We start from the raw sequence: 24,550 nt of genomic DNA on the forward strand, positions 1-24,550 counted from the left end.
GATGAAATTTTAGTTGCGAAATTTGATTACTATTTCAGAATACTGATTAATAAAATAATAGTAGTAGGGGAAGCACTATATGCAACTGTCAACAAAATTTTTAGTGACGTCATAGGTCAAAGGTCAATGCCCTTGGCCCGGGGTCAATGACCTAGGGGTACTTAGGACCACCCCTCTAGATTTTGGCAGGAGCACCTTGGCCCACCCCTAAATTTTAGCAGAGGTGCACAGGACCACCACCCTTAAATTTTGGAAATTCATAAATCTAAAAATTTGGTATGGTAGCCTAGGATCATGGTATGTACCTCTATCAGTATTGAGGGTCTAACTCGTTCCCTTTAAAGGCTAAAAAATTGCCAAAAAGTCAAGTTTCAGGGGTTTTTGACCTAATTTATCCCCTTTGATGAGGTCTTATTACCCTATATGGTTATATGGGCATATACAAGGGTCCATTCCCTTTCATAAGACATGAATATGTTGATGCACCCCTTTAAAATTTTTGGAGGGGTACCTTAGCCCACCCCTTCAATTTTGAAAATTCTCCAATTTAAACATTTGGTATAATAGTATAGGACCATAATATAGATCACTATAAATTTGCGTGGTCCACCTCGTTCCCTCTTAGGGGTGCAAAATTGCCAAAATATAAACATAAGCAACACGTTGTACCACGTTTTGTTTTTGACCCCTTTGATGAGGTCCTATCACCTTATATGGTTATATCGTCATGTATAGGGGTCCATTTCCTATCATAGGACCTAGATACATTTGTGCACCCCTTTAAAATTTTGGGAGGGGTACATTGACCCACCCCTTCAATTTTGGAAATTTACCAATTTAAGCATTCGATATTATAGGACAGAAACTTAATATGCATCATGATAAATTTGGGTGGTCCACCTCGTTCACTTTTACGGGTAAAAAATTGCCGAAAATTAGTACGACCACGTGTTTGGTTTTTGGGCCAATTTATCCCCTTTGATGAGATCCTATTACCTTATATGATTATATGGTCATGTATAGGGGTCAGTTTTCTATCATAAGACATGGGTACATTAATGCACCCCTTTAAAAATTTGAGAGGGGTACCTTGGCTTACCCCCTCAATTTTAGAAATTGTTTAATATAAACACGGTGTCATAGTACAGGACCTCAATATGTACCACTATAAATTTGGATGGTCCACCTCGTTCCCTTTCATGGGTAAAGAACTGCCAAAAATCAAATTTCGGAGGTTATTAACTCGTTTTATTCCTTTTAGATGATGTCTTATTACCTTATGTGATTATGTGGGCACGTACAGGGGTCTATTCTATTTCCCAAGATATAAGTACATCGATGGTTTCATCTTAAAATTTTGGTAGCTGTACATTGACCCATCCTTAAATTTTGTAAATTGTCCAATTTAAAACTTTGATACAATAATAAAGGACTCTAATAAGTATCGCTAATTATAAACTTCGGTGATCCATCTCGTTCCCTTTTACGGTTAAAAAAAATGATAAAAATTAGTACGACCATGTGTTCGACTATTGACCCAATTTTCTCTCTTTAATGAGGGCTTTATTATTTTATATGAACATATGAATATATTTAGAGGTCTATTTTCTTTTATAAGGCATGAGGACATTGATTCTTTTATCTTAAAATTTGGTAGAGGTACATTGGCTCACCCGTTAAAGTTTAGAAATTGCCCAAATTGGCATAATAGTACCCTGCCCCAACAAATACCATTATAAAATACGTTCTCTTTCATGGGTAAAAATTTAAAAAATTTTTTTGATCTTATTGAACATATAATGATATGGTTAATTTTAAGACTTAGGTATATCGAGAGAGGTGCGTAGGAGCATTCTTTAAATTTGGGAATTGTGATAAACAGAATTTTAACATAAGGCGCGAAATTTGAAACAATACTTTGAACTTCAGTCATAGCTCATAGTCTAAGGTCATTGGTGGTGGTTGATTTGACCGTGAGCTTTAGAAATCTGAAAGCTAACCTTATTGAATCTTATGACTCATAGTCTAAAGGCAATACATGCTACAACACTGAAATTTAGTCACAACGTGATGTAATCTGACACTGGCAAAGTTATTGTTGATGCAATTTGATTGGATGACCACTATCTTTCGTGCAATCTGATTGGTTGACCACTATCTTTTACGCAATCTAATTGGTTGATAATTCTCAAATCTTTGCTGCATTCAGTTTTAAGTTTTGTTAAACATTTATCGATTACTATTTAAAAATCTTGGTTTGAACATTTTCGTTCAACATTTTGCTCTCACTGATAAATATTATCAAAACCGTTTATTTGTTAAACGAATAGTTAAAAACCGGATAAAGTTTGACGGTTAGCCGTGAAACGTAAAATTATTTGTTTGAAAATTTTGTTTTGAAAATTTTTAGTTTGAAAATTTTTTGTTTGAATTTTTTCGTTTCAAAATTTTTGTGTTAGATTATTCGTTTCAAAATTTTGTTTGGAAAATTTTTTGTTTCAAACTTTTTTCGCTTCAAAATATTAATTTTTTTCCAAATTCTTAGTTTGAAAATTTGTTTGAAATTTTTGTTTGAAATTTTTGTTTCAAAATTTTGTTTCAAAACTTTTGTTTGAAATTTTTGTTTTTAATTTTTTGTTTGAACCTTTTTGTTTGAAATTTTTGCTTGGAAAAGTTTGGTTTCAAATCTTTTAAGTTTGCGCAGTCATTGATAAAAAACCGGAACTGTTTAGAACAAAAACATCTGGTAACATTGTTTATCATGATGCAATAGTACACGTCAGAACATGGGGTTGTACTTGAAATTAAAAACACAATAATTGAAATTGATCATTTTATTGCACTGCACTTGTTAATCACCTACATCCATACCAGATAAAGGATCTGGATATTGTCGTTACAATGTATTTTGAACTTCTTGCACTAGTTATTCTTTAGCGTATAATTTTAATTCCAATTGAAGTCTTTTAAGGTATATTGCAATGTCAATTGGTGGAAACTCAATATCCATTTGATCACAAATAAACTGTTTATCAATACATGTATGCATCCACTAACGATGTTGAAAACCATCACACCATCTAGATACATGTTGCACAATATGCATGACACATTTCTCAAAATAATACTTTTTTCAGGAATATACTTGTTTTGCTGCACACTTCCACTGCATGTTTAACACACTGGAATACATTGATGAATTTGTTCCATTCTGTTTGTGTTAGATACACCATGTTGCGGGCTTCATGCAATGTACTCTTTTTACGTAACAGCACCATCTTCTTCTCGAGGACTGTACGTAGCACAACTTCATGATTTGAGCCTAATGATTTGACTGTGGTCACATTTAGCTCATCATGAAAATAATCATTCATTTGGTCGATTCGTGTACATAATATTTGCCATTCTTCAAAGTTCAGTTGTACACCAAATTTTTCTGCTTTGCCCAATGGAATAACAGATTCAAACGTTGAAGCACAGATACCAACCATTACATGTTTTTTTTAAATATATTTATCGGATAATAGATTGCGAAGAGGAATTCTTTATCGTTAGAAGTACACATCTTTCCTACTGAAACGCACTTGCTCGAATGATTTCATGGGCTGACACGGAATGTGCTAACGTTTGTATTGGTGATTTCATAGAGCTATTGCTGACGTTATTGGAAAGGAATAAGCTGGCGCTTATTTCATGATTTCATCACAATTGCTGACGTTATGCTGACAAAATCAAATTCACAGATCCGGCTGTGTACTGAATTCAAATTGATGACTTCGACCCGAGAATCCTTTGTAGCATGAAGATACAGTTCCAGTGTTTAAGAACAGTTCTTCTTGTTTTGAAGCTTCCATGGGTAAATATCTTGCTGGCAAAATAGTATTCTTATCATTTTCAAGCTTCACTACGATTCTTAATCCAAACTTTGTAGGGATCATTCGGCTAGCTAAGATTCCATATGGTATATTCTGTTGTAAATCAGTAATCTTGGTAAATGATTTCATCACATCACGTGAGTTTAGAAACTGCAGAAAAGTAGCCATGATGACGTTGTGAAGAATACTAGCTCGAACGATGATGCAAAACTGATGACGTTGTATACCATGCTCTGACGTGGTGTGATGGTTGTACAACGACTCACCAAAGGTAGTCGTCAACCTGGTTCGGCTAATGATATAAGTAAATCTTGAGTGGTAGTAATTGTTTACACATAAAAATATCTTCAATAATTATATACACTATTATTCTCACCTTTTCAATCGAAATTACAAGTCGATGATCGGTATTAAATGGTTTATTAGTTGATACTCTTTTAACGTATTTTCACTCAAACTGTCTTGCAAACATACATGTTGATTAGGTATCCATAAACAACTACATAGCAACTAATTATACTATAATGTATGTTTCTTACATATATTAAAAACATTCTTCTTTTGTTATTTTTAAATTAACATTATATCTGGTATAGTGCTTATGTAGAAGCACTTTCTGCGCAAAAATACAAGTAATTATCAATTTATACAAAGTATCTCGTTGTATAAAAATGTCGCCCGACGATGGGACTGAATATAAAAGTTACAAGGAAGCTTGGTTTTTATATTTAAGAACCACTGGTCCGTTTATAAGAACAATATTCCATTAATTATGTTCTATACATTTTGATCGACCCTCGCATATATATAACATTATTTATTTTCATTCATATAAATATATTTATAATTAATCTTTCATTTCATTATCATTTATCTTTTATTACATTAATATATATTTTATTATTAAAACGTCGTCGCTTATTTATATAATTAACGAAGGGTACGAATTCAAAATAGTAAGAAGCAATTACATTTTAAAACATGAGTCACCATGATCAAGGGCGCATTATATATTAGTTATTTTAGATGATATTCTACAGTATGCATTGTATCAATTAGGCGTCAGAATATAGAAGAATCTTATTCAAGTAACATATAAGATTGTGCATGAAGACAGTCGTTGAATAATTAGCTTAATAGAATGAATCATATACTTAACATAATCTTTGACAATTAAGTTTCAACATAAATCAAATATACTATAAATAACCTTTGCTTTTAATGAATCGAACTATAATTCTTCATATTAACAAGAAAGAATTAAAATCATTTGAAAATTATCATTTGTTGAAACAAATGTGATAAAATATCTTTGAGTCCATATCGAAGTCATAAGAATTGTTTTCATTATTGATATTAACACATAAACTTAAAAATAAATGTTCACAAGAATCTATAGCTGGTATGGGTTTAACCCTTACTTCATTAACTAGAGTCAGTTTAAATTTGTACTAGCATATGGTTCTAATAAAGTACATTGTACTGCACTATCATGATTAGGTTCCGCAATATTTTGTACATGTATTGCGTCGTGATTCTGATTTTGATACGAAGTGCCATCTCTTGAACAACGATTATGTCTATACATAGAATTTGTAGCATTTCTAGAATTTCGCCATGTATTTCGATTGTTTTTATGTCTACTTCGGTTGAGTGATCTGACATAATTATTGTCACGACTAATTAGGTTAGGCGGATTCCCTACATAGCTCTGCCTACTTTGCTCGTTCTGATTGCTTGAATTTACTCGGTTTAGGTTGTGTTCCGTATCGTTCACACTACGGATATTTAGATTCCGAACAGGTACAAAATGATCTGAATTATTTTTACTTTTGCCTATTCCTGCTTGTTGATTCAGAGCATGGTATTGAGTTTCATAACATTGAACAAGCATTAATAAGTGGTTAAAACTCATACACTGTGTAGAAAACAGGATCTGTTGTAACTTAAACGGTAACAAATTTCGAATTGATGCTATGATTCTAGATTCCGATTGCAATGGATTTACAACTTTTAATTCGTTGTATGTATTTACAACAAACTCGACAACAGATTTGTGCAAACGAGGATTGAAATGTTGGTTTCTAATCGTGGCATCTCTATTTGCAAGCAAAAAGTCATTTTCGTAATTTGCGATTAGTGCTGCTTTGAATTCCTCATACGTACTAACGTGATCTCGTACTGCTTTAAACCATAAAGAACATGGTGGGAGTAATAAATGAGGGATTAGTTTCATATATTGTGATCTATCTATACACATTATATTGCACTCGTCCTGAAATTTTTCTAGGAAAGAAGTAGCATTCTCATTACATTTACCACTGAACTTACTCATAGCACGTATTTCACTCATCTTTACGCTTAACTTTACCTTCCTTTTATCATTCCGTGTTCTTGTTGAGTGACAATTCCTACCTATGGCGTGATGTGTAGTTGCACCATCTCTTTTCCGCCCATCTGTACTTCTCGGATGAATTTCTTCCAAAATAATGTCCTCATCAGATACGGGTGAAGGCGAAGTCATCTCTTGTGAACAAGGGAATTCTACACGATCATTATCCATGTTGTTGTGGTATGTGTTGTCCTTGATCTGTAGTGTCCTGATTTTCTCTTGTAAGGTAGCTATCAACTGTGTATTCACACGTATCTGGTTGGAGTTATCCGTGACCTGAATCTTTTGTTGCTGTACAGAAGATTCTATTACTTCCAAATCCCTTTTTATACCACTGACTTCTCGGATTAGATGGTTTTGATTATCCTGGCAATCCTCAGATATTCTTTTTAACTTTTCATCAAACTGCGAAGTGATGTCATTCATTGCCTGAATAATAAATTGTTTCGTCTCTTCTGACTTCTGCTCCAATCGCCTGTTGGATTCCTCGGACTTCTGCTCCATCGTCTGCTTTAATTCTTCATATCGTCTGTTGGCTTCCTCGGACTTCTGCTCTATCATCTGTTTTAATCCTTCATATTGTCTGTTGGATTCTTGCTTCATGGCTTCCATATCGTCTTTTCGGCTTTGTTCTTGCCGCTGTAAGACTAATAAAATTCGGTCTTCTAATGTCATTCCTGGTGCTGCATTTTGTTCACCGTTATCACTATCACTGGTTTCTTTCTGCATTGCCTCACCGTTCATTTTTCTTGTGATTATTCTACCACTTCTAAGTCTTGTCAAGTTCGTAGTCATTAACCTTATTACAGAAGTAAATTCACATTTACTTTACTTCGGGATATGAATTTACAAGAGTCCCGGGTGAGGTAAACCAAAATTTTTACAACGACTCACCAAAGGTAGTCGTCAACCTGGTTCGGCTAATGATATAAGTAAATCTTGAGTGGTAGTAATTGTTTACACATAAAAATATCTTCAATAATTATATACACTATTATTCTCACCTTTTCAATCGAAATTACAAGTCGATGATCGGTATTAAATGGTTTATTAGTTGATACTCTTTTAACGTATTTTCACTCAAACTGTCTTGCAAACATACATGTTGATTAGGTATCCATAAACAACTACATAGCAACTAATTATACTATAATGTATGTTTCTTACATATATTAAAAACATTCTTCTTTTGTTATTTTTAAATTAACATTATATCTGGTATAGTGCTTATGTAGAAGCACTTTCTGCCCAAAAATACAAGTAATTATCAATTTATACAAAGTATCTCGTTGTAGTTGTCAACATCGTTCGTGGGTGCATACCTGCATTGATAAACAGTTTATTTGTGATCAAATGGACATTGAATTTCCACGAATTGACATTGCAATAGACCTTAAAAGACTTCAATTGGAATTAAAATTATACGCTAAAGAGAAGCTAGTGTAAGATGTGCAAAATACATTGCATCGACAATATCCGATCGTTTAACTGGTATGGATGTAGGTGATTAAGCAGTGCAGTGTAATAAAATGATAAACTTAAATGATTTGTGTTTTTAATTTCAAGTACAACCCCATGTTCTGACGTGTACTCTTGCATCATGATAAACAATGTTACCAGATGTTTTTGTTCTAAACAGTTCCGGTTTTTTATCAATGAGTGTGCAAACTTAAAAAAATTGAAACCAAATATTTCCAAACCAAAATTTCAAACAAAATTTTCAAACAAAATTTTGAAACAAAAATTTCAAACAAAAATTTAAAACAAAAATTTTCAAACTAAAAATTTGGAAAACAAAATATTTCAAACAAAAAATTAAAATTTTGAAGCGAAAAAAGTTTGAAACAAAAAATTTTCCAAACAAAATTTTGAAACGAAAAATTTAACAAACCTAATTTTTGAAACGAAAAAATTCAAACAAAAAATTTTCAAACTAAAAATTTTCAAACAAATAATTTTACGTTTCACGGTTAACCGTAAAACATTATCCGGTTTTTAACTTCGTTTAACAAATAAACAGTTTTGATCATATTTATCAGTGAGTGCTAAATGTTGAACGAAAGTGTTCAAACCAAGATTTTTAAATAATAATCGATAAATGTTTAACAAAACTTAAAACTGAATGCAGCAAAGATTTGAGAAACATCAACCAATCAGATTGCGTGAAATATAGTGATCGACCAATCAGATTGCACGAAAGATAGTGATCATCCAATCAAATTGCATCAACAATAATTTTGCCAGTGTCAGATTACAGCACGTTGTGACTAAATTTCAGTGTTGTAGCATGTATTGCCTTTAGACTATTAGTCACACTGGCGGATCCAAGGGGGGCGGAGGGGGCGACCGCCCCCCCCAAAGGTCTGGATTTTACTTCCAGCATTTATCGTTGAAAAATACAAATATGGTCTTTTCCCGACCGATTCAATCTGTGTGACAAGCCTAGCAAAGTAATCAAAATGTGTGGTACTTAGTAGTACTTAATACAGACAAATTTGAAGTGTGAATACTTATGTCCCTAGTTCCTTGAGGCGGTCACTATAAGCCCCAAAGGAGTGAGAATATGATTCATTCGTTGGACCTGCAGCTGTAGGAAGGAGGGTAAGACGCCTCACTCTTTGAACTAAAAAGATATATTTTAAAATTGTGTCCTAGAAAAAGGATATGGAAATGGAATTCGTATCCCGAAACTTCAAGTACCTCTACCTTGAATAAAGAGAAATGTAGAATCTTACCTAAAAGCACTCTGAATCTGAGACTTTTCGGTTGGTTGATTGGTTGATATGTATTTACTTCGTTTGTTAAAAGCGATGCTTTACAGAACGAGAACTAGAGTTTAAAGTTGGATCTGAACCACCATAGTGCGTTCTATGCTCATTCACCGAGAATCAAATCACAGAACCTCATGCATCAAAGATACGTTCGCTAGCTACTAGATCAACGAAGAGAGCCGTGACTTTTGGGGTTCAAACACGGAAACATTAGGAAGGGACCAGGGATTTATTGTGACTTTTAATGGCATTTCATCTCTTCTTGGGAAATAACACAAGCTGTTATATAACAGAAGTCCTGAGTGAGTAACTGATCGCACAGGCCAAACCGCTCAAGCTAGAAACTTGGAATTCGGACTGTAGATAAGATTTCTGGCGTAGGGTATCACTAAGGAAGGATTTCTTGGAAATTCGAAGAGAAGGGGTGGCCATGGATTTCTCATTTTAAATAATTTGACACGCGTTTCAACGTTTTTTGATACTTTAGTAAAATGTGGAAAAAAGGTAGGGGAAGAAAAGGGGGCGTGGTTTGCAATTATAAAAATTAGATATCAATATCTAAGAATCTTCGAAGGTTAGATACATTAAATTTGGTGTATGGACTTCTCATTCAAAATAATACAATATGTATTTCAGCGTTTTTGATATTTTACCTAGAAGGAAAGAAAAGGGACGGTTATTATTATTATTATTATTATTATTATTATTATTATTATTATTATTATTATTATTATTATTATTATTATTATTATTATTATTATTATTATTATAGGATGCTCATATCTCGGGATCCTTTACGGTTAGAGGCATGAAAGTTGGTAGTTTAATTTTTCATTTAAAATAATTAAACATATTTGAGCGTTTTTTGCCACTTAACGTAGAAGAGAAGGAAAAGAGGTGGGGGTGGTTCACTAAAATGCCTTACGAGGTGTTTGAATTTCAAGACAGAGATTTAGCTTAATGCAATGCTATATGAAAGAGATACGTAGAAGGAAGAACGCGAAAATTGTGCCACGGTAAAACGTAGGAGCATTTACTATACTGTGTGAGGCCGTATGCAGAGCAAATTGGGAGTCTGGGGGCGAAGCCCTACCTAGGTGAAGGCTAGTATAATATAATTTTATTGTTGTAAGCATAGCTATAATTATATTATGTTTCTAACAACTGCATTTAAGAAATTACCTAATAGAGCCAATTTCCAACCCCGTATTCCTAGTCTGGTATAATGCTTTTCTTTCTTTACATATTTAATTGTATCGCTGCAAAAGAGGGGGTGTATTCGTACAAAATACCCTATACAAAACATCAACCGAAAGAACATTTCAACACTAAAGAGGTTGAAGACATGGCTACGGTTCTGGATGGGTGCAGATCGACTTAGCGACCTGGCAATACTATATACGCACCAAGACAAACGTAGATTACGCTCGTGTCATCGTCAGATTTGCCAGGAACAAGATAGGGCGTAGATTTGAGTTTGTGCTGTAACTTTCCCAGAGGTGGACTGCAAGGTGACTAAGGCTGTTGTTTGGTTTTCGCCCGTCGTGGTGTTTGGTCGTAATTATTTTCAACTCGTGGGTACTCCACAAAAATCATGAGCCTGAGTATAAGTTGATCTCCTTGGATGTATCTGAATCGCAAACGAACTCGAAAAATTTTCTGAAATTGCTTTGTTAAAATCTTTAACTGAAACAAAAGGGCACAACCACAATCGTAAAAGATGTGTACCGGTATATAGGCTATATTATATTTTTAATAAACAGTTATATATTATACATATAATATTTGTTTGTGTAACATCCCACGTGTGTGCCAGAACGGCTAAAGGAAACGTGGACCTACTGATTATAGTGGAATCCGAACCACTTTTTCGTTCAACTGTATCCCCACCGGGAATCGAATCCGGGATCACGCGCACAAAAGGCAAGCGTGTTAGCCTTTATACCAAACGGTCCATATTATATCTGAGATGAAAGAAAAACAAGTTGTACGTACATTATTCTCTATTGGTAATTTCGTTTAAAGGTGATATTTTTTTTCAAAATTAAATTTTAATTTGCATTTTAAAAAAATATGTGATATTGTCAAATAATATCGCCAGTCGGTATGTTTTAGGAAATATAGTGTGTGCTGTAATGAACGGAAACATCACTTTGGTTTTATATTTCTGATCTTCTTTCGTTCATTTTGTTGTAGACTTTGCTAATCTTTCAGAGTTTTTTTTTTTTTACTAGTTATACATTATAATAGCTTATATTGTAATTCTATATAATTTTAATTCGTGTAAAATTTATACACATTTCGTGCTAGATCCGACAAAATTTCTGTTGAGTTCGTGTAACAGAAAGTTTAGTATTGATATTTTGTTGTTACATTATTTGCAGTAATTGTGCATTTACCTTCGTAGTGATTTATATGGTTAAGGAGTACTGCAATATATTATATTTATATAGGATTTATCTTCACAATTCATTTCTTTGTATGTTAATGCTGTAGGTTAACTTCAAATCGTCGCTCTGGATTCCTGTTAGTAGTACAGTACAATGCTTAAATGCAGCTATGATTACTATTATGTATTAGAAAGTGTATCCATTTCATTCTCCTGTACTTGATCTGTGCCCTTGAAAACGCAGGCCATAGTTCTTTTAAAGCCACGAAATTCAAGTTCGGACAATCACTAGATACTACGAGGAATAATCACGGAGCCACTAAACATCCTTGGAGTTCAGTTTGAATATTATATTTCTTCTTTTTCAATTTTCGATTTGCTGAATTATATGATATAAACAGAAATGAAAGCAATATGTAAAGATTGCTCCCCTATATTTTGGCCCATTTGAACACTGTGTACCATATACTATTAAACATTAATTATTAATTATAAACTTTAATGTATTTTTTAAGCTACCAAGAAACGTATACAGAAATATCATAATGTGTTTTGTTATTTGTTGACATTTTGTATTATTCTTTATGCATGTATACATTTGATATTGATTTTTGCGTACACCGAATTTGTCGTTTTTTTTTTTTTTTTTTTTTTTTGAACTGCTGTTCCTCAATTGTTATTCAAAATATAAACAATTAGAGCAAATTGTACATTTTTCCGCTAAAATGAATGCCATAGTCAATACAGTATTTTCTTTTGTGCAAGTATTGTGCAAAACAGCGCATCTGATATATTGCGTTGACTAGTAAATCATGACGCCGCCATGTCTTCGAAATGAAAGTGCGTATTTAATGTAAATCTTCAGAATACTTTCATTTTAAAAAAAAAAACTTACAAATTCGGATCTCAAAATGGAATCAGGGAATCAGATTTAGCTAAATCAGGTTTAGATACCCCCCCCCTCAAGTCCCGCATTCATATCCATCCGATTTTTTAAAAGTAAAATTCTGGTCACCTTGACGCTACGCTCATCTTCCAGGGAGCGAACCGCCCCCCTAAAACGATCCTTCTGGATCCGCTAGTGATTAGTCATAAGATTCAATAAGGTTAGCTATCAGATTTCTAAAGCTCACGGTCAAATCAACCACCACCAATGACTTTAGACTATAAGCTGTGACTGAAGTTCAAAGTATTGTTTCAAATTTCGCGCCTTATGTCAAAATTCTGTTTATCACAATTCCCAAATTTAAAGAATGGTCCTACGCATCTCTCTCGATATACCAAAGTTTTAAAATTAACCATATCATTATATGTTCAATAAAGTCAATAATGTCCGTCAATTGTTTACCTTAGCAGAACCAACTATTTTAGAGAAGCGTGTACTCAAACTTAAGAAGTACCACAACAAAGGGAATGAATCCCTGTACACTACCTCATCAAGGTCATTTACGTGGTACATCGTATTGCTTACGTTTATATTTGGTCCGTAGGCTGGAATAATCAAAACTAATAACGTAATTTCATTTTGACAATTCACAAATTATCCTACAAAGTTTCAATGTACCAATGTCCTGGACTCCTAATTCCATCATAGGTCAATAACTGACCACGTGATCATACTAATATTTGACAATGATTTACTCAAAGAATGAGATACCACCCAATTTTAAGAACAACTACCAATTATTATGACAATAAGAAATGTACCAATCCTAAAATTTAAGATTGGTACACAAATACGCCAGTGTCTTATGAAAAAAAGTAATAAATCCCGTACTCATTCAATGATAAAGTCGTATCAAAGAAGTTAAAACAGGTCAATTCCCTTCGAAATTTCAATATTTGGCCATGAGAGGGACACTGATATTTTTCAAAGGGTTCTAGAAAAGGTTACCGAATTTTATTATTTGGTAACTCCCAAATTTAAAGAATGGTCCTATGTACCGAACTGATTTTAAAAAGTGATCATCAAAGTATAAAAGAAATGAATCCCTGTACACATTAATCCTTATCAAAAGGTTCATTTACATTTTTTTACAATTTTTACCCATGAAAGAGAACGTATTTTATAATGGTATTTGTTAGAGCAGAGTAGGTATATTGGATTTTCTATCCAACGTGTGTGGTAATAGAACAATGGATTGCAGACAATTACCTATTGTATTTGTAATAGTGAAGCACCAGTGGGGCGCCCGGAGACAATGGGTAGATAGTATAGTGCTATAGAAATACACGATTGTTTAAATGACATATGATGACAGGTAATGGTTGTTGTACTATTGTATGTATAGTACTGACACAAAAGAGAATAATAAAAGATGTCAAAGTTGAAAAGATAAATGATTTTAAAAAACCTTGGAAACTTGCTGAACAAAGGGTAGTTTGTTATAAAGAATAATAAAAGAGAAACCTTGCAGGTGTATGTAAAGAGAAACCTTGCAGCTGTATGCGTTAAAGAATAATAATTTAGGTGCTGAACAATAGTGGATTGTTATAAAAAGACTTTTTAACCCGGTGGCGGTGGAAACGCGGACGCGGCGCGGGAAGGCGCGGGGGCGCGAACGGAAAATACACGCGTGCGCGGGCGCGAGCGCGTGACGTCATTTGAAATTTTTATTTAAATATTGGTTTTAAAAAATAGGCATGTATAGTTTTGTTAGCGATGGAGAACCGTCAGTTTGTAGAAGACGTTGATGTGAAGCATAAGTTAGACGGTGAGAATGAATATCCAGATTCTCCAGATTGTACATTTGATGAAAATGAATTAGAAAGATATGAAAACGATAATATAAAAGTTTATGCAAGTGATAGTGAGGCGGGAATAGATAATGAAGTGTATGAATTTTCGCAAGATAACTCAGATTTTGAGGCGGAATCAAATGACGAAGTGGTATCAAATGTGGATACGCCGCCATGTTCACCTGATTTATCAGAATTAAGTTGGAACTGTGAATGTGGTGTTAACTATGTGGATGTGAACTGTGTAAGAGATTGCATATTGAAATGGAAACCAAATGACTATTTAATATGCTATGCATGTTATTGGCATGATACATGCGAATGGTCTCATGAATGTTTTTATTGTAATGACGACGTTTTAGACATTCGTGTTTGGTCTGTGTTAGTGAATCCGCGTGTACAGGAGGAATTATTTGACATTTATGCAGAAACACATATAGTTATTACACCATTAACAAGAGATTATTTTAATATTACATTTGGTGAACTATCAGTGGATGTGAATGTACGAAAAGAACTTTTAAGTATTTTTCTTGAAAAAGACAGATCGAACGACTATAGTGAAGTGTGTTAAGAAAACGTACTGTACATAATGTATTTTGAAAATAATTTTTGTGTATCATGTAGTGAAGAACATATTAGTGAAGTTTGTGTTTTAAAAACTATAAGTGCATACTTACGCTTTAATAATAATATTTCTTGTGAACAATGTTTGATGCATCTTGAACATCAATGTTTATTTCATCATGATATTGGAACTTTTGCTGTAGGATATTTATCCAACGATATAACTCTTATTGATTTATTTGAAGTGTTTGAAGAACACCATAGTGAAATTTCAAGTATAAACTTTACACGCAAAGTGCGTGATTGTTTAAAGAACACCGAATTTGTTGGACAAATTATACCATTTTTCTTAGATCGTAAACATAAAATTTCACCATGTGTTAATGAATACATTATTGACATACAAGGTTTTAAGATTTCAAATAATGAATTTATTATACGTGAATTTTGTTTAACTGCGTGTGATGATACAGTAAATTTGCATTGTTTAATAAAATCACCAGTAGAATACAATGTACTTCCATTAGGTTGTCAAAAACAAATTGAATGGTTAACATTAAACTTACATGGATTAACTTGGAATGATAAATGCGGTTATACTGTATCACACATACGTAACCTTATATATCAACTTTGTAAACAAGATGCAACCTTTTATTGTAAAGGTGCAGAAAAAACACTTTGGATTAAAAATATTTTTGCACTAGCTAATGTTATTGATTTGGAAAGTAAACAGTGTCCACCATTAAACACAATGCAAGCAAACGTATTTAATGATTATTGTGCTTTTCATGAACAAAATATTAAACTTGATAAAAAATCAGGATGTGCATTTCGTAATGCACAACAGTTATGTTATTGGTGGAAGTTTCAACGTACTATAACATTAACTAATGCATTTGCAAAGTTGTAAAAAGGATATATGATATGTTCTTGTAAATAAAAATACAAGATTTTAAATTGTAAATAAAAAAATTTTATTATACTAATCTACTTGTTTTTTCTTTTTCATTATATTGGATACATGATTGAATACAATTTTATCATTTTGTTTAAGATTATTTGTTTTGAACAAATTTAAACATTCGTTAAAGCTTTTCTTTCGTACAATATGATGCAGAAAGTACAACACAAATTGTCCACACAAGATTGAATTATCATCTTGATATGCGGAACTATTTGTAAAATATATTTTACAATTTTTATTTAAAAAAGTTTTTATTTCTTTTGGAAATGGTAATGCTAGGCTATCGAAATAGTATCCTCTTTGATTTTCATCAATGAATACACACACCCAATGTGTACCACTTGAAGATGAATTGCTTAAATTTATAATAAGTCCAGCCGGTGGTTGTACAGTTTTTGGTATTCTATCAATAGGATAAATGCCATGCACATTTGCACCAGTAAGTTTATCACGAAGTAACACTTTTATTAAATCATCCGTGTACATAACTTTTCTTTTTAAATTCACATCACTTCACTTCACTTTATACGCGTATATGTTGGAAGACCTAGTGGAGTATATGGAATATTCTCATAAAACGAAATAATATGTTTAAAATATTCATGACAGATTTTTTTATAAGTTTTCCAATAACGATGAATGGTGCTAACGCATAAAAATACTTTTGACAAACTTCATAGTATGATACCTTGCAACTCTTTGAATAATCAAGCAAAAATATTACAATATACAATGTTTAACGCACGTTGTACCAGTAGGACACATGTAATTCATATGCTTAGAAGTGAACAGTTATACTTCTTTTATTAAAATGATACTTTTAAAAAGTATTATCAGTATATATATTTCTATCTTTATCAATTTGAATTAAAGAATCAAACTGAGCGTAAACAATACATGTTATAGGCTCAGTTAAATTTTCAGAAAAGGAAACTTTAACATTTACAGGCGCATCACGCACAAGGTCCCAAGTACAGTCATCTAATGTTGCTGTAGGTGATAGAATAAATGCATAAAGAGTATAGCCGTGTGGATATTCTTCAGGAGTAATAGTATGTGCATCATCTTTATAATATAAACCAGTACCGGAAAACAGAGAATGGTAACTTAGAAGATACAAATTGTTTTTAAAATCGGGGGTGAGGGGACTGGGAGGAAAAGATTTTGATCCAACTTGTAGCTGCAGTTTGTTAACGTTAAAGTGTTGAAAATGAAATGGATTTAGTTCAGATTTTCCATTAAATGCCGAATTGGAAACAAACCCGATAACAACACCTTTAGGTACGTTACCCAGAAAAATATTATCAAGATTGTATGAATTAACGTTTGCAGGAATAGTATACGATCTTGTTTGTACTCTTGTAAGGGGATATTTTGTTGTTTCGTGATTCATATTAGTATTGATTTCCATTGCCAAATGAGGTGCAACATCAATGCGACGTATATGTAGAGTAACATCTTCAAGTTTTACTTTATAAGAAGTATTTACAGGAGATAATAAACAAAAAGCATCTTTACTACGATGTAATTTTATACGAAGACCTACTTTATTTACAAGTGCTCTTGGTAATCCAGCAATATCTGTATACAGACGCCCATACATTTCAAATGATTTACTATTTTTAATATAATTAGCACGTTGTTGAAAACCTACATTAGCATTACCTATGGTATCAAATTGTTTAGCGGTATCTTTATACCACATACCTAATTTTAAATGTGTATCAGAAGCATCACGGGAATAATTTAATAATGTTTCAAGGTATGCACGATAAGGATAAAATCCTGATGAAGAAGTAATTAATTTATCATTTAATGAAATGTCAATTTGACTAAATAATGAATGTAGGAAATTATTTGTTGGTGCTACAACATCAGTGTCAGCTAATAGTGTGTCATCAGGTTTTGTAATTTTACAACGTACGTAAAGATAAAGATATGCAGTATGAATAAATTCTCCTGTTTCACCGGGAATAAAAAATTCAATAGGTCCATCAGAACTTAATGTTGAAATTGGACGATATTCAGCATTAAAGCAAGATTCAATTGCAGTTTGTGTCATTGGAGTACTAAATAAATCGAAATCATTGGTACAGCATTCCACACTGTTTGAATTAAGTAGTGCCATTATGAAAATATATCTGTAACACGACTTATTTTTCTTTTTACTTTTCTTTTGCTTTTGCTTTTGTTTGTACGCTTACGTTTAGTTGGAGGTCCAAAACGAATAATTGCCGGAGCTTTACGCTTGCGTGGCCGTCTCTTACCACTTCCAGTTAATAACTGACCAACTTTGTTAACAGCTTTTGTCTTTAATGTTTCACCAGCTTGTTTTACACGTGCACGAACAGATTCTTTAAATGGTTTATCTTCTAATACATCACCCGCTACTTGTATTCCCGTTTGTAATGCTTGTCGACCTAAAGTTTTTGCACCCTGTTTAAGAAATGGTAATGCAAAACGAAATAATCCTTGGAAGAAACTACCTATACCATGTCCCCGTTGATATACAGGTCCTGAAAAGTATGGGATACCATGTCCGTATTGTCGTCTAAATTTCATTTTTAAAATATAATTAATTAATTACTTTTTATTAGGAGAGCGCTTAAAATGAAGTGTAACACTTAGTGTCCCAGAACGAAATGGCAAATTTCGTCCTGCATGGTCTTTTAATAGTATTTCAATACTGTTAAATGAAAACTTTGCAAGTGGAAGATAATGAATATCTTGAAATGTTAATGTTTTCACTTTACCGTATTTTACATTTGATATTGTTGCAATACGTAATAAAGGTGCTTTTGTATCACCTAGAAACTGATATTGTATGATATCAGTATAAATAAAAATTTGATGAGGATATCCAATATCAACATATGGTTGTTTAAATCCACGTTTATACAAAACAAGATCTTTATGTTGACGAAGTCCTAATTGCATTGCTAATGTTGCTGATAATAAGGCATATTCAACACGATCACTACAATCTACTTGTACAATATTTGATATAGAAAATTTTATATCTTTTGATATTTTATTTAATTCATCAATGATATGATGTGCAGAGTGATAATATCCACTTACAATTTTACCTTTTTGTGCTTCTTCATTTTTTATTTTATACCACATAACATTTTCTCCATCGTTAACATTATAACATGTTAAAGGAACATGTAATTCACTTAATCCTACATGCCAATCGGTTTCTGATAATTGAATATTATTTTTTAGTTGATTAATAAAATGTGTTGGACTATTTGTAGGATATACATCAGTACTTGCGTTTGATACAAGTGTAATGTAAAAACTATCATCAATACTTTCAGAAATCATTTTCGTTTAAAGTGAAGTGTTAAGTTTGAAGTTCCAAATTCAAATGGCAATTTTAAACCGTGCTCATCTTTTAAGTTTACTTCAATCGTGTTAAAATAAGATTTTACAACTTTAACATATTGTGGTGTGTGAAACAGAAAACATTTTACATCTCCGTGCTCAATATTATAGGCACTAACTTTACGAAGTACTGGTCCAATATTTTCTTGTTGTTTTACAATATCAACACAAACATTAAAAACGTTTGGTATATTATATTCTAAATTGCATGGAAATTTTGCACGTGTTACGGTTGGAATATCTTCATTAACTGGTTTTACAAAAACAGCATCTGTAAACTCTGTTGTATTTTCATTTATAAATCCCAGTAAATGTTGCAATCCGCGTGTCATTCCAATAACACAAAAATCTTTCAATTTTAAAGAATGTCTAATTCCAACTTGATTTTTATTTTTATAATATTTTAACATGCGCAATTCTTCAGGAATCATTTCTAAAATGGATGTAATAGAAGTATAGTATCCTGGTGTAATATCAACATCTACAATTTCAAGTTCATCATTAACGATGGTTTCAATTACAATTTTTTCATTTTTACCTACATTATAAAAACTAAAAGGAACATTAAGTTGTGTTAAGGCAACATACCATTTTCCTTCACTTAAGTGAATAGGTTGTGCTAACTTTACTATAAATGAAGAAGTTGTATTATTAGTAAAAATTTCAGTACTAGCATTTGAAGGAAGAGTAACATAGAAATCATGTTCTATCATTGAACTCATTTTGAAGACTGAACAGAATGTTTTAATCCATGAATTCATACTTGATGGATATCCTAACCACTTTACATACATCATATCTTTTTTTCGTTTTAGTACTTTTTCAATTAAAAATGTTTTGTTTGAATTTACATTTACTTTTTGTAATTCTTCTGTGTAAAATATTCCTTTAATTTCCTCATCATTCCAATCTTTTAATTTATATGTAATAGGATTTGTCGGAATACATTTATCAACAATAAAAATTTCTTGTGACCATTTTGGTAAATATCCCTTTTCTAATTTATGTTTATATTTACTAACACGCACATAATCACCAGGTTGAAATTTACATGTTAATTTCTTTTTATTCACTTTATCACCGTACAACGTATTCAAAACTTGATCAATATTAGAGTAATTTACATTGGCTGGTGCCATTTTAATACTACTATGATACGAATGATTATAATTTTTTACAAATTGATCTAAGACATCTATATAACGGTATGTATTTTTAGTCGTAAAATAACGATACAATTTTTCTTTTAATGTTCTTATAAACCGTTCAGCTAATGCACATTTAATTTCTGAATGTACACTATAATGATTAATTTCGTATTCTTTAAATAAACGTTTTACATGTTGATTATAAAATTCTGTACCTAAATCCGTTTGTACATTAAACACGGGTAGTTTAAAATTTTTTAAAATTTTTTTGATTGCTTTTGCCATTTCAGGACCTGTTTTTGTTTTTAAGGGAACACAATACGCATACCGTGAAAAAATATCGATACAACATAATATATACTTATAATTTTTGTTATACTTTGCAATATTTTGCATATCTGCTAAATCCATTTGTAATGTTTCATGTGGTGCAGTAACATAATATTGTTTACGTTCAAATACTTTACGTGCTGGTGCATGTAATGTATATGCATCTTGAGATGCTAACCAATTTTTAATTTTCTTTTTTGATAATTTTGTTTTTGTTTGCAATGTTTTAATACTTGATAAAGAAGCAGGATTTGTATAATCATAATATAATTTTGACAATTTTCCCATTTTTTATTTACATTTTATATTCTTTCCAGTTTTTAAAAATATTTGTTACTAATGTTGGACTTTGTGATTTTTTAACTTTGCTATGTGATTTTACTATAGGAGTAGAAATAAATTCACGTGGTACATTAAGATCATCCAATAAATTTTTAAACTCGTGAATGCCTATCGGATTTCTTGAATATTTTCGTGTACGAACAACATCATTTATTAAATCAATAATATTAGAACCTGGTATTATTTTTCCTTGAATACGTACTGTTCCTGATTGATCCCAATGAATTTTATCAGAACTTGTTAACTGTTTTAATAATAGATCTGTTTTCCTTCGTTGTGTTTTTGGTACTGATTGTAAAATGTCTGATACAAAGGGTAAAATAGAATTATTTTTTTCTTCTTCTTGAGATAATGATGATGATGATGTTTGAGGAACATCTTTTTCAATAATAGGTAATGTAATGGGATTTTGTGAAACTGATGAAGTATAATTTAAATATTGTTGTAATGCTTGCTGACACAATTTCCATTTTTCTTCAATACTAAGATTACGACGTTGTAAAATACTATTCATTTCTTCATCTAAACGCGATTGATGTGAATCTATTGATTTTATATTGGCATGCATTTGTTGCATTGCATTTTCAGGCACTAATATCATTTTACGAAATTCCGACATACTTATCTTCCAAACAAACTACTTGCTACTGCACCAAGTAATGGTCCTAAAATTAATGGTAAAAATGCCCCACCTTTCTGTAATAAAATTTTCTTTTTCTTATTAAGTGCTGTACGTTGCGCAGATAAAGCACGCAAGATCTTTTTATGTCTACGTAAACGTTGCTTCTGACGCGAATTCAACGGAATGTTTCCTTTTATTGTGTTTTTAGCAACTTGTGAAATAGTACGTATTAAATCACCAGATGCATGTCGTATAATTTGTTTTCGCTTTGCGCTTTTGCATTTGCACAAAGCACGGAGAGTATCAAAGTGTTGTTTCACCTTCAACATCTTGAACTAAACTAAACGTAAACGACTGAATTACTGTCTTTTACATTTGCATATACATGCAGTGTTTCATTAGGAAAAATATTTGTACGTAATCGTAATGCATCATTTGTTTTTTGAGTTAAGTCAAATAACAAATAAGTGTGAGGTTCACGTGTTACATCTTCAAACACATTCACAACTTGTTTACTATATCGTGGCATAATTTGTCTTGCTAAATATTGTATTTGTAATTTATCACGAGGATTTTTAAATACTATAATATAATGTGCATTTAAACTTATATCACGAGCATGTTTTCCTTTTGGAAATAAATTTTGAACAATAAATATTACTGTTAATTTTTTATGATGTGCATATTTTGTAAATAAGTTTGCAACATCACCATTGGTTTCAGACATTAAGTCATCTAATATTAATAATGAATTTTCTTGTATTTCAAAATTATTCATATCTGGAATTCCTTCTATAAATCGAATTTCTGAACTTGCATCTAAATTTGGTATGACTGCACCATAACACCAAACAATTTCATTAAATTTCATAGTAAACATTTGATCACGTTCATTTAATAATCGATTTACAAAACATGTTTTACCGGCACGTGAAGGACCAGCAATTAAAATGGTTGATGGATGTTGAAACTTTAACATCTTGTATTAAACTGAATGCATACAATAGATACTTTACTTTATATACACTCATTCACACACTCGCTCACACAATTAACAACATAAATTAAAAATAAATTAAGAATAAGTTAAAAAATAAATATTAAAGCTTGAAATGACTAGAATATGAATGAATGACTAGAATAAATGAATGACTAGAATGAAATGTATACTTTGGTTTACAATTTATAAGTTTGCACAGCAAACGATGGAATAAATAAATAAATAAAATAGTGATACTCTAATGTTAAAAAATAAATAAATAAATAAATAAATAAATAAAAACAATCACTTATAAGCCAAGCTAAAATTATTATGATACATATCCATGAGGTAAACTTTTTGTCTTTGGTATTGGTTCGTCACTTTGTGTATCGTCAATACGTTTACGTTTTTTGTTTACCTCTTGGTGTGTTTTTGTCTCTTTACGTGAAAAGATAGTGAAGCCCTGTTTTCGCACAATGCTATTTGGATTTTCTATAATTGTACAATTAATATTTCCTGTCACTAATCCATAGAAACTCTCAAAGTTTATTCTTTGAGAGGTCCTATCATTTAGTGTAATTCCCCGAATTTTGAAAATATTCCGAAATTCCCCTGCGGCATTTTTAAGCCGCATACTATAATTTTTTGGCCCTAATCCTATAAACGTTACAAACTCCCACCCTTCTTCAATTTCATCAGTAAGATCACCCAAATAGCTTCCAAGCTTCAACGGAGGTTCCCTATCTTTTTTACACGTAAACATAATACTGTCTGTGTCACAATAAATTACGTCTTCAGGTCCTACAGTCACAAGTAAATCATATAATTGTAGCCTGGCCCATGAAGTAATAAAACCGGCAAGGACAACATTGGAAAATTGCAGAGGTACATTTTCGGTTTCCAAGTCTTTATATGTTAGAATAAGATGTTCATCACCAACTGGAATAACACTATGAACCTCATATCTCGGTGTAGCAAGGTACCTATGGAACTCTGTCCCACTATCAATAATTACACACTGTGTCATATCTGTACGCTGTCCCCATTTTCCGTATAAGGAATTGAGGTACAACTTCGCGCATTGTCTAAGTCCAGGGTTCGTCCTAATATTATCTTTATTTAACTTTATGCCTTCGTGAGCATAGTAATCGTCAATATATTTATCTTTGTCTTCTTCAGTTTTACACCAAGCAGGATAGCCTGAAGCTTCCTGCTTCATCTGAAGAAACGTATTCACATAGTCCCGGAATAAACTAGGTGAATTCCGATCTTCAGAACCCATGAGTTCGAATTCCCATATTTCATAAATTTTGACGATTTTATATCCGTTTTCAAGAGCACGGTGAAGCTCTGGTGTACAAAAAGTTCCAGTTAATGCACGTTCAGTATCACTATGTGTGCAATTATCAATAGTTTCTCCTTCCATACATAGCCTACAAAGTCCAAATATTAATCGGCTTTGTGCTGCATACGGTAAGATGGGAAAAAAGACTTGTTTAGGAGCCAATATAGTACATTTTACAATCCCATGAATTTTTCCCACATCTGGGAAAACCGGCCCCTTATGCACCTTAGGTGCCCCCACCGGAAGAGGTTTCCTTGCCATGACGTAGGGGTATAACGATGTAATATCATAATAAAGAATGGATTCATCGTCCGCACAATTTACATATGAACGAAATACTTCAGTACGGCCTCCGTTGTAGCAACTCTTAGGAATAAGAAAGTCGGCAGTAGTATCACAATGTTCTTTAAGGAACTTTTGTAAATCTACATCTGTGCGTACTTTATTATCCCAAGAGCACTCCCATATTTCATACAAATTCATTTTTAGAATTTCTGTGAAATATTTTCGCCGGATTTCCGTATGTTCGTACCTTTTTTCAAATGTATTGTACGGACCATGTGCATTATCTATTATGGCATTACGGTTATTTGGATAACACGTTTTACAGGCATGCCAGTAACATCCCATAAATTCGAACACGGCATTAAGTTCTGCATTGTATCCGTCAACATTATACCTTCCAAAAGAT

The sequence above is a fragment of the Thermobia domestica genome, chromosome 12 (genome assembly GCF_964235325.1).
Source record: "Thermobia domestica chromosome 12, izTheDome1.hap1.1, whole genome shotgun sequence".
NCBI classification, from domain to species: Eukaryota; Metazoa; Arthropoda; class Insecta; order Zygentoma; family Lepismatidae; genus Thermobia; species Thermobia domestica.